Below are 13,594 nucleotides of genomic sequence, written 5' to 3'. Positions count from 1 at the left end.
AAGATGTACTCCTCTATTTTCACATAGTCAGATCATAACCCACATGAGGTCAAGAAGCTCTTACATGGCTAGAGAGCTATGCTTCTAGCACATTTTCAAGGTCATCTAATGAAGGGATAGCCATTTGACACAATAATGAGACCGAGGCCATGTATGTAGTGCCTTTTAGGGGAGCAATCTCCTGATAGCTACGTGGAGGAGATTTGACAAGCTACAGGTGGTTATGGGATCTAAGATGATTTGGAGTAAGCCCCACTTTAGACAAAGGCCATCTTTCTGGAAGTGACATATTTGCACCAAGTATGGGCCATGCCTAGCTAAAAATTGACTTTGGAGTCATCTAACTGGCTAGTAAACACTGCCTCTTAGTAAGTGTATGCCTATACAATCCCCACCTACTCTCCTTGATATGTGAAACTATGCCTGTGCGGTTTGTTGTGATGCATTAAAGATCATAGCCTTGGTCTTCCCACGATTAATAGTTAGTTTTCTCTCTCTATCTCTCTAAAAAACGCCTTTAGGGCCTCTAATTGTCTCTATAAGTCACTTCAAACAATGACCATCTTTCTAAAAGTGACATGTATCATACAAGGTGCAAATATGTTACTCTTAGAAAGATCACCTTTATTTGAAGTGGTATTACTTGGAGGTAACTAGCCTAGTAAACATTGCCCCCAAGTAAGTGCCTATATAATCTCTACCTAGTTATGAGGTGTTAAGATCATAGCCTTAGTCTTCCCAAGGTTAATATTCAGGTCTCTCTCTCTCTCTCTCTCTCTCTCTCTCTCTCTCTCGGTAAAACGCCTCTAGTTCCTCTAATTGTCTCTATAAGCCCATTTCTAAGTGGTGTAAGAGGACAATATCATTTTCATATAAGAGTATCAACATCGTCATATCTACCACCAACCTTACCTCTAAGCCAATCAATATAGGTTCCCATGGATCTTGCCAATGTGGCCAATCATATAGTGTGGTAGTTCCTTGTATACATAGGGACCTCAACCTTGTGGAGATGCTCCAAGTGGGAGGAAATCATGCTACTTTATTAAAGACTTGAGGTAAGATTAGGGCAAGAACCTCCTACCATGTGCAAAGTCTCGACCCAAACACAGTAAGCAAGTAAGGCAAGGTAGAACAGTTTCAAAGATTAATTATGGATTGTGGAAGCAAGTCCATAATGCTGTGAAAGATCATGAGGCAGATGGGGAAGCACAAAATAGGAAGGCAGAGGTGTGGAGGTCTCTTGATCAACTCTTCATGTTCTGTGACAAAGTAACATGGACAAAGAGTGATTACAAGAACTTTGAGGAGGCAATTAAACATTTTGGGAAGTCAATGGACAGCCTGCAATATAACTCACTACATGGTAAGGTTCTGTCTTTTTCTTTTACTTAAGTGTGATCCTCTTTTTTTTATTACTTATTATGCATTCTTATGTCTTACAGCATATCATATACAACCACCTTCCCTATTTTGTCAAAAAGTATGGATGCCCAGCTATTTGGTCTACCCAAGGCATGGAGAAGTCTCACTACATGGCACGTAATGCATTTTTTAGACACACACAACACTATGGAGGGAGTCAGAAGGCAAATAGTCTGAAGGAAGTCTTCCAATGGTGTTACCGAGGCATACTACAAAGGCTGCATGCTAAAAGAAAAGTTGCTAGCTCCAAAATCAAGCTTGCTTTTCTTCTAGCCCAAAAGCAAAGACGAAGACAAGCTCTAGACAATTCAATTGCAGCAGAGAGACATAGACAATGGAGGGAATCGAAGATATTTAGAAACCATAAATGGACAAGTAAACATGAATAGGACTCATTTGTAACTTATTGGTGTTATGTCCACATGTTTTCAAACTCATTCAATAGAAATTTTTTTAGTGGAACAAGTGACTCTTGGTGTTATGCATGAAAAGTATTTCTTTTGTGAAACATATGATCTAAACTTAATACAATTTGTTCACAATTTCAATATATTGTTTGTTTAATATTTAACGACACCACTCTATGTAAATGTACAAATCATTTCATCATCAACTTATTAATCATTTATACAAGATCATACCAGATATCAAAGACTTTGTACAAATCAGTTCAAATTTAATATAATGTTTGTGCTATATTTGATGACTAAATCCTATTTCTCCCAAGGCCTGCCGATCGGAACTCTCTTTTTGATCTTGATTGGAGTCTTTTTCTTCTTTATTGGCTTGATGTCGACTGTCTGTTTATCAATGCTTGCCTCTGTTGCTTAAGACAGAGAAATCACTGTAGGAATGCAGATCTTCAAGTGTGATATTTGCATGTGAGGGTAAAATTGTACTTATGGGTTCTCCCTTCAGTCTGTGCACACTTCTTGCCTTCCATAGACTCAATCCATCCTGTATGGTTATGCAAACACCTTCAAATGACTGAAGGCATATTCCAGCATGTTGCCTCATGAATTTGCAACAAAACGCGAGGAGAAGGCCTTAGGAATTTCAAACAGCTGAAATTGCGTTTTGTTGCAAATATTGAAATATTGCTTCATCAACCCCTGTCATTCTGGTTTTGTGACTTCCATAGCTATCCATAGCTGTAATCTTCTTGCATAAACTCCATTCATACTGTATTAAGTTGTAGAGACAGAAAAATCACTGTAGGAATGCACCAGCATGTCATTTCAAAAATTTGCAGCAAAACGCGATGTGGACCTGTTTGAAATTTCAAACTGCTCATATCGCATTTTATTGCAAATTTCTCTATATTGCTTCATCCACCCCTGTGATTGCCTTTTCTTTGTCAAAACATGTTCTCCATGTCTGTGATCTCTTTCCAATCCTTTGTATGTAGTTTTTCAGAGTGATGGCAAGAACCAAGTCAACTGCAAGGAAAGTTGGCAAAGGGCCAGGGCTTGCAGCAACAGCAGCTGGGGTAGGTACCAAGAAATTTAGTGTGCCTCCAAAGGGAAGAGCTGCACATGGCGGGAAGGGTAAGCCAATGAGCCTACTCAAGCAAAAGGCCAAAAGATTGAATCATGGTGCAGGTGTGCTAAGGGAGATCAGGAGGCAACAGAAAGCTATAGGCTTTGCAATACCCAAGGCACCTTTTCAAAGACTGGTGAGAGAAATTTGTGACAGTTGGAACCTTGGGTTCAGGTGGAATAGAACTGCCATTCTTTCCTTACAGGAAATGGCAGAGGATTACTTGGAAAAATATTTTGAAGATGCAATGCTTGTAGCAGCCTATGGGTGACTTTGATGGCCAAAGACTTCAACACTTTGTCCAAAGTGAGATGGAGGTATGACAAGCTTGTTCATCCTGTGGAATGGCAGGACATAAAAATGAGAGACATATTGCTAATTCCACCTACAAGGAAGTTGAAGGTTGATGAGGTAAAGGTTGTTGAGGTAACGCACTCAAAGAACACCAGAGGGAAGGCTGCTTATGAGGACTCACTAAAGCAGCAAATAAAAGAAACAAAATCTGTTATAGATGTGGAGACTGGAAAGAAGGAGCTATAGATACATAGAAGGTTGCAGGAGCTGGGCCCTGATGTAGTTGTCCATATTGAGGATGAAGTTTCAGTGAATGATTTTGACTTGACAAGACAATGCTTAGCAGCATTGGCTCATAGGAATGAGTATTGCTCAGATACTATCATTCTTGCAATGCTCTAGTAAGTGTCTATTATTTTACATTTTTTGCAAATCAATCCTCCTTGTACCTCCTTTATAACCTACCCTAATTATTTTTTGGTCCTATGCAGCATGATGAGAAGCTGGCTTCACCCCTCTGTACAGCATATAGTCCATATTATTGATCCTACCATTTCTTCTAAATTAAAAGATGCAAAGGAGACTCCCATTAGTATTTCCAGCTGGTTCAAACACTACAATTTTGAAGTAATTGATATTTTGCTACTTCCATACCATAGCAGGTATGTGGGTGACTACTTCTTTTAAGATTCTTCTTTAAGATTGGGAACTCTTGTAGCCTTTGATTTCCTTATGCTTTTTTCCTTATGCAGTGACCACTGGAGTTTTGTTTCTATTGACATCTAGCAGAAGCAATGCTTTCTATTCAACTCTCTAAAAAACACACACAGAGAGCTGAAATTGTAAGTGCTGTGTGTGCTTTTTGAACTTAAAACTTCATTATTTTGATATCATACTAACTAAATTATACATATTGCAGTTGTATTAGAAGGCTTTTAGATGCATTGGATCACTGTCCTCCAAATGTCTCTCTTTTGGATTCAATAGAGCCAATAAATCTAGAGGTAAAAAGTCTATTAAATGCTATGTATTTGAACTTATTGAATAATTTTGTTTTGTGTAGATGCTAACAGTTTCTAACATATCTTTCCAACTGTACAGACACCACAACAAAATGATTCAAGTAGCTGTGGATGGAGAGTGCTGATCAATGCAAAATATCTACTTTCAAGCTACTTTGAGAAGGAACAGCCAGACCTTGTAAGGAAAAATACTTTTCATTTAGCTTGAAGATAATTCATAATGATACAAAGTGTTCTAAATTATCCTCTACCATTGCAGATGAAAGAGGATAGCTTCAGCTCCAACTATGTACATAATTTTAGAGCTCATACAATTTGGAGGTTTTTGAGCTATGCCTCCCCCAAACCTATTGTACCAGCTACTGTGGAGCTGGGTGAGAGCTCTAAAGTACAAGAAGGTGTCATACACCTTGATGCCACAGATGAAGCACCTAATGCTGAGGACCAGAAGCCATAGGAGCAATCACATAGTGCTGAGGAGGAGAAGACACAGGAGCAAAGACCTGCTGCTGATGTTGTTGAGGAGAAGGTGGAGAAGCAGCAAAGAGATGCTCCTGGGGCAGTGGAGGAGACAATGGAGCAATACCAACATACTGCACAGGACAGGATGGAGCAGCAGAAAAAAGATCCTCCAAAAAATGTAGAGCAGCCTCTGGATCAAGCTGTACATAAATAGAAAATGGATGTCAGAAATATGTTCTACATATTTAACTAAATTTTCGATGTCTTTGCATTTTATTGAGCTCTCTCTTCTTTTGAGCAACTGCAAAAAAGCAATATGAATCAAAGTGGTAAATTAAACTAATAGCAATGCTTAATGAGACTAGGATAAATCAGATGGTGTACCTTTTTGTTGTTGTAGATAAATAAAAAGTCGTTTGAGATAGAACCTTCTGTCTCAAACAGAATGTCACTGTGCAATTGAGCTAGGGAGCAACATTCTCTTAATGAGATATTGACTAGCACATCACCATTCTCAACAACATCAATATCAATAAGTTTATTTTCTGCACCAAAAGAATCTTCATCTTGATCCATTGGGACTAGTTTTGTGCCTAGCATTCGACTGCGCTTGTAATAAAAAGAGAAAATAAAATTTTGTGATGCAACCATGTACTTCAGTTGCATAGAAGGTTGGACAACCTCACAAAACACTGAACTACATGTCTTCTTATCCCAACCTTTATCCAAAAATTGTGGCATGCATGCCGAATTTGTTGCTTTAACTGTGAACATTGTTTTTGAAACCTTCACTGGAAAGGTATTAAACAAGTCCACAAAAACTGTGAGAGGCATGCATAAAGAAATTTTTACTATCCTAGTGGCAATATTGGGCCTCAGAGCTTTCTGTACTTCTGTAAAAAGCTTCGCCCTATATGCCTCTGTAACACTAGAATGTGGGTGAGGCCAATCCACTGAATTCCATGCCGGAAGGTCTTGTTTTATTAATACACCATGTGTGTTAGCTTTGTCCAGCAACTGATAAAAATGATCAGTAAAAAATATACCTGATTGAGCTAGCTCTGTTGCACATCGACCTTGGTATTGTTGTTCTCCTATCGATCCATGCAGAACATCTATAAATCCCAGAATACAATCGATGTTTTGCCATGTCTCATACGATGAAGGATATAAATTTGAAATAAAACAACACAAGAATGTCAATAAGCTAAGAGAGAAAGCTTCATCTTAAAAATCCATACACCTCGTAAAGAAAAAAACCACAATAGAAAAATATACAATTAGGCCTGTGTTGCGGAAGATTTTTTGGATAGTCTCGCAAGACAAGTTCTTTATGCATGTACACGTGTGCTGAATCAAAACTTCTTTCACGGATATCTTCCCTTTGGTGATTTTAAAATCTCGTACTCTTCCCTTCCACGACACCAAGAAAATGTTTTTTGTCTGGGGTCTTTTTCTTTTGCTAGGTTGCATGAGCACCCATGCTCCTTTCGAAACACTAAACCTTTCCCAAGTTCCTTCCGTTTTGACTGTACTTGAATTCTCTACCGACGAAATAGAAGAAGCAGGTCGACGGGGTAAGGATGTTTGGTATAATTCTGCCTTCGTAGCATTATCATCCACAGAGCGTCTTCCACAAGAACGGCCGTGGTTTTGGTTCACCATGGAGATTTTCTGAATCTGTAACAATAGCAAAGTAATGTAACTAAGATAACAATTTGAAGTTTCAAGAAAGAGAAAGTGGGCAGACAGACAGTTGACGAGAAACATCTTACTCTACGCCAAACAGGATCAAGGGAGCAGTTTTGGAAAAGAAAGGCTGCTGCACAATGAGGCAATGGTGTAGAATGGTAGACCTTTCGCACGAAAGGCGGCACAACATTTCAAAGTTCAAAGGAAGGTGGAAGCGGGAAGCCTTGGTACCTCATGGAGGTCAAGTTGTGTATAATGCTCACAACACTAGAGAGAGGGAGGTAAGAACAGGGCCTCAATAGAAGAGTTTACCTTACCCTCACAAAACAAATAGCAATTTTGTCCATATCCTCATGGACTTTTAGTACAAAGTCTTGTCCTAAGAACATGCATTCTTGGAGTCAACTTTTTATATTATCCTTGCTATCAATTTTCTTTTGGGCTCACACATGCTTGTGTCATCATTAATAGTTGTTTTTTATTTTTTTTATTTTTTGCTTTCATCTTTTATGCTACATCCTTTTAAGCTTCCTTCCTTTTGCCTTGAAGCCTGCTTCCTTTTGTATCATACTATCCTTCTTGGTGCTTGTGCATGCAGCAATGGTAATGCATACTCCATCATTCTGGTTTGTTTCTTGCTTGTTCCATTCATTCCTTCTTTCTTTCTTGTCTTTATTATTCATTTGTTTACAATAATTAAAGGGTGTGCCTAGAGCTTCTATAATGTGTGGTAATAAAGAAATAAAGACTTGATTTGCATGGTCTATAATACTTCCTTTAGTTTGATGGCTTCTTTCATGTTTCTTTAGCTAATCTTGGCTTAATTGCTCACAAAGTACTATCCTTGGTAGGTGCTTCTTTGTATTTAATCACCTAGGACTTTCAATCTTCATGAAACCCTTAGCTTTTATCCTTTTTTCATGCCTTCAATTGAGAACTATATTATTTTTTTTCATTCAATCTTTGGAAACACTCTTGTAGTCTTCCTCCATGTTGGCATTGTTTTGTTGTGAGTATGTAGTGTACTCCCATGCAAATGGCATCTGGTTGGCCAAAACATTGGAGGCTTTGGATGCACCAAACGGGTGGAGAGGAGGCTTTGCAGAAGTATTTATTTATTTATTATTTATTAGCATCGCCTCCTTAGAGGGAGTGTTATAGTGGAGGATTGAAACTCTTTTGTGAATTTCCACCATAAATTTTTGGGATGCCCTCCTTGCATCAACACTACCTCAATCGAGTACCCAAAGATCATTGAACCATTGATCGTGCTTAACCCAAGGTGAACCCAACGCCCTTTACAAAATCGTTGCAGCAGGCAGCCTAAAGGGATGTTTTGGTTTTCTCACACCTCCTTGAGCCACTTGTCATCAATATGGACCCTTGATCTCCATTGATTCCCATTGATCTCATATGACAAAAGCTGTTCACTAAAAGCACCTACATGCTTTTCAAAGTACCAAACTATATAAATAGAATCTGATGCTTTGAACTTAGGTAAGAAGCTTGTGCTAGTGGAATTGATTGACCATCAATTCTTGCTATAAGGTTCATGCTTGGACTCATCGTAGAGGATGACATCCATTCCGTTCGTACTTTTGGGCACTGTAGGCTAGCTAAAGGTCAACGTGTTAAGGAAGCTATACTACTTTATTAGGTGCTATAACATTCGCTGCTAATTCAAGTGCTCTGATAAGCTACATCAATTTTGTACTTACTCCCTCTGCAATCGATCCCTTTTCAGATAAAAGGGCTACTAAATGAAGGTGGAGATTGCTCAATTGTCTATGTGCGCCTTGCCACTTTGCCACTCGAGGCAATCACACAGTTTCTTGGCTAGCAACAGTGTCCCATAAGGCCTAAATTGCCGCTTTATGACCAAACGTAAAAATTGTGGGACACCTTATCAAAACCCAGAGGTGGGGATGCGATGCTGGAACGCTCGACTTCAAGTTCTAGACTATGCGGTGTAGCAGCTTCCACACCTTGTTTGGCGAACCCTATCTTTGAGACTTCATCCTTCCCCGCCTCTATAGAGAGATCGGGCTATACAAAAAATGCACGGTGTAATTTGTTGTATCCACACATATTATCTTGAAATACAACTAAGGAGCCCATGATCAGCATTCCGACAAGAATGGAATTGATATCGGATCCATCCTCCAGTATGGTGGAAGAACTCTGCACTGGCCTCTTTTTCTTTGATGTGGGCAAGTCGGGGACCTATATTGTTAGTAAAAAATATAAGCGTTGTGATATACGAAGGTACTACCATCAACGACACCGACTGGAAGGATTCTAACTAGGGGGGTTGGTGTTGGCTGGGTCGCTCTCGTGTGCACTAGTGGAGGAGTGGAAAGCATTCACACCCATGTGATCTTGGGCAACCTACAGAGAAGGACCTCCAGACTCATGTTGTGGATTGCTTGATTGGAATTCTTGTCTTTTTCATCGAGATGTAGTGCAAAGTTTACTCGGATGCCACTGCCACTGTTGGCCTTCAACCCCTTCTCTTGATGCAGGAGACCACTACCATTGCTCTTTCCTATACGATTTACAACACGGTTTTACCTTGCAAATGATCCGATCAATGTTGTTTTATGGGACGTTGTGCATTCCTCTATGCAAGTGTGCATTGTTGCTCTCAATAAGGGACAACCGAAAGTTTTGGGGCACTCATTTGAGCGGTCTCTATCTTAGGATACGACGAGATCACAATGATCATAGATCAAGCATTGGAATGAAATTTTAGAACGATGATAAGAGCAAGGTCATTACCTGACACTCTGACTCTTGAATTTCCTTCCAATAGGTTCCTGTGCTAGTAGGGGATTTTGACATTGCTACCCTTCAATCATCTCGAAATTAAGATGACAGAGAGTAAGCAAGCCTTAATTCAAAAACTTAATCAGGACTCTCGGGACTCAGGAGCTCAATCAAACAATGATTCAAACTTCTGTGCACCACAAGGAACTGATTACGCGTATATATGGTCGAAAGCATAGACAATATTAAATCAAATAGTCATCGAGGATGTAATGATTGTAGCTTTTACTAGGGACATCTCTAATCTAGTTAAATGGTCAAGCAACATATGCAATCCTACTTCCTTTTACTTGCTTCGACTAGTTCTTGAAAGCATTTTCACACCAACTCAATCGCTCTTGTTGGTAGTCTAGCTGCTGCAAACCTCCGGTGGTGTGTACCTTCACCTACATCGACGATGGAACATATTGGATCTCACTTGCAAATTTAGGTGCCAATCATTGAAAAGAGGGAAGCCTCCCATGTGATGCTGGAGTCCCTATGCTCTCAAGCGGCCATCAACCGTAGTCACCCATGAACTTGAGCAACATCTTAGCTTCCCAAGAGATCTATGGCACTAGCATTTAATATAAGAGACGAATCAATGGCTACTCCACTATGCGGTGCCATTATCAGCATATGGATCATAGAGCGGAGTGCAAAGGGATGGTTAGAAGACAAGCAAAAGCCCTTCATGCTTATATAGAGAGTCCGATGGCTTGTGATCCGCATCAATCTCAATGCTGAATAATTCAAGAGTGCCCCTTGGCAACCCTTGATCATGGTGGCAGACATGAGAATCATTGTTGCTTTTCAATTGCATGTTAATGTAGAGAAGCTAGGCCATTCTCCATCGAGCCCCAGGATCTCGCGAGCCTCGAGAGAGAGAGACTTTGGCGACTGAGGATCTCACTCTAAGGCCTTCCTTTTGCACAGGAATGCCAGTTAGTAATCTGACATGACTTACCTTAGAATAAGTCCAACAAGGCAGTGATTCCGATGAGTAGAAGGTGCTTACTGCAGGGGTGATCACCTTGGCAGTGCTGAGGAAGGTGAGCGCCATCTCAAGACACACTGCAAGCCGTGTATCCAAATTTGATGCACGTGAGGGAGGGTCACAAATTCTAGCATTTGTGCTTTACTTAATTAAGATTAAAGGAACCTATAATCAAAGGTTTGTAGCAACGAATAAAACAAGAGAACCGAGTTGGCTCAGATGGGATCTTCCACCTATATCGCATCAGTTGAGCAGCTTGTCAAGCTTGTCATGTGAACTCTTCATCACGTGCTAGCTCTTGATACCCAGAAGGACTCGATACATTTGGAAGTCTGACTAAGACGCAGATCTGAATTCCTATAATGCTAAAACTTCCACCAACAAGATTGATCTCATTATCTTTGCATTGTTTAGGTTGTTCTTAATGATATTTATTTCAAGTCATTTGATAATAGGAAAGCTATGTAGATTTGAACAACAACATATCATATGGATATCACAAGAAATTCCCTATTGTTAAAAGGTGCTTCTGTAATGGACTTAGGGTGTGGAAAATGCATATTGAGGTGTGAAATATTTGGCTCTTTCATCATGTTTCTTTGGTACTCTGGACAAGTGAAGATTGGGAGAATTGGCCCTGGGCTACTTTCTCATATTATGGTTCTAGTTTCTTTGTAGCAAAGCTAGAGCAAAGAAATCATTAGCAACCACTCGTGGTGATTTTACTAGCGTATGACTATGATTACGACTACTAACATACAGGTAATATGCCAATATCTTATCCATTTGTGAGACTTATTCTATACGCTTATATTCTTGGCGTTATCTCGGCACCTAGAGAAGAGCCCATTCCCTCAAATTATTACTCTTTGGGGAAGGAAGTGCACCACCTCCCTACCCATACTATGTGTGGTTATAATAATTATATATTATATATTATCATACAAATATTTTTAATTCCTCGTCCATTCAAAATTGCTTATTTTCAACCTGAATTTTCACAACATTCCTCTCTTTTAATGCATGTTATCAATGTGAGGGAGCAAGGAAATCCAAGCTGGATGCAAGATCGAAAGATAGATATCGACACCTTTATTCATATAATTGTAGCCCATGTGACAATATTGCATAGATTCCAAGAAGGATCAGTTATTGTAATTGCCTTATTTCTTCAGACTTCAGCTTTCAAAATATGGACATTATGAAATTAATAATAAATCACCACCCCTGACATTTGTAGGGAGGATCGGGTCCTAATGGACCATGTGTCGTGTCTCATGTCCACATACTTATCCACTTTTTTCCTTAAAAATTCCGATAAAAATAATAAATCACCACCCTTGACATTTGTAGGGAGGATCGGGTCCTAATGGACCGTGTGTCGTGTCTCATGTCCACATACTTACTCATTCGCTTTTTTCATTTGAAAATTTGACAAAATGCTAGGATTCAGGTTCAATTTGGTGTTAGTAGCTGGCAAACACTTATCCTAACCACTTATCCTACACTACCACCTTGCTATCCTAAAACGGATCGTATTGTTCCAAAGTGCTATACTAAAACAGTCCCCTTCTGGTTCTCTTTATCTATTATCACAATTCAGCCACCGGGCTGGTGACCACAAATCCTACATGAATTGCAAGCTATAGAATCATACTGTATTATTGGAAAATGTCCATCACATTATAAAGTCCAGCTCAGGGAAACATTTTCAAATTATAAAGTCCAACTGAGTGAAGCAGTCATAAGAAAATAGAACCTTCGAATCCAACTAAATGCAACATTTTCAAATTATAAAGTCTAGTTGAGTGAAGCTGTCAAATCCAAGGATGGATAAATGGCAAATTATTACTTTAAATTTGAAGTTATATAGAAAAGCCAAATGTATAGCTAGCCCCTAAAGTTATATACCCGGGTAGTATACAACCAAATTTTACTCTTCCGCATTTTGAAAAGAGACCACCATCGTATCTAAGGATGGATAAATACAAAGACAATTTACTACTTTTTTTTCTTTCAAAGAAGACAATTTACTACTTAAGTTCTATTGAAAAGCCGACTATATTAGATGGGTGGTCAACCCCTAAAAAAGTCCCGGGTAATATATATCCAAGATTCCAAGAGATCAAGTCTGAGATATTTGAAGGACTTTATGTTTGCACAAGGATTCCAGAACAAGGTCTCGACAATTTGCACAACGGAAGCCTTCAAGAACATACTTTGCAAACTGTGGGATCTTATAGTATTGAAGGCCTTCCCACAGTTCCTCCTGCAATATGATCATCTTGTGAATGATACTCTTGGGAGCTATATGTTCCTCCTTCAAGTGATCAATCTCATCTATGACAATCTTGGGTTGTCGAGGGACCCCTTGCGAAATGGCTTCATCAAGCTCAGGACACAAGCAGCATGAAAAATGTCATTGCCTCTGTGGCTTTCCATGTTCGTTCGAACCTCCACTGTTTCTTCACTCGAGACCTGTCGGGCTTTTAAACTAGTTTGCTCTCCTGCTATCCAAGCTATAGTTGTTCACATATTCTAATCTATCAAATCAAGTTGTCTTGACATGCTCAACGATGTAATCTAGTGAGATCTTTGCCATCTTTGAAGACTCGTGTACTGATCGATTCCCCACATTGATGAATATGACAGGTTAGTTGTATGATAGTTAAGGCTAGAGGAGGTAGGCACTGGCAAGGAAATGCATTTTTCTTGGTTTAAGATTAACTACAACCCCACAAAATATAACCTTTAGTAAATCCCAAACAACCACTGTGCTTGTTTCAATAAATCCCAAACAAGGGAAAATGTAAATCCCAAACAACCACTAAGCTTGTTTTAGTAATAATGACTATGCAGGAGGGACCATCTAATTCATAGGTTTAGATTAGCATTCCATCGAAATCAGACTGTAACAACAATGATTGTGTATGAGGGACCATCTAATTCATAGGCTCAGATTAGCATTGAGCCGAAATCAGACTGTAATAACAATGAGTTTGCATGCAGGACCATCTAGTTCACAAGCTTAGATTAGCATTGAGTCGGTTCATCAGGTTACAATAACAATAGTTTAGAATGAGGACTATTGTTATTACAGCCTGATGAACCGACTTAATGCTCATCTGATGTCCTATTTTGATCTTGCATTTCTTCATTTAATTGTAATAACAATGACTTTGCATGAGGGGCCATCTAGTTCAGAGGCCCAGATTAGCATTGAGTCAGAATCAGACCGTAATAACAATGAATTTTCATGAGGGACCATCTAATTTGCACGCTCAAATTAGCATTAAGTTGGAGATATACTGTAAGAATATATCAGATTGTTAGAATTTTTCAATGACTGAGAAATTCT

The sequence above is a fragment of the Dipteris shenzhenensis genome, chromosome 22 (assembly GCF_047967505.1).
Source record: "Dipteris shenzhenensis isolate YYH24624 ecotype China chromosome 22, Dip_SZ_1.0, whole genome shotgun sequence".
Lineage (NCBI taxonomy): Eukaryota > Viridiplantae > Streptophyta > Polypodiopsida > Gleicheniales > Dipteridaceae > Dipteris > Dipteris shenzhenensis.
This window is presented reverse-complemented; position numbering follows the sequence as displayed.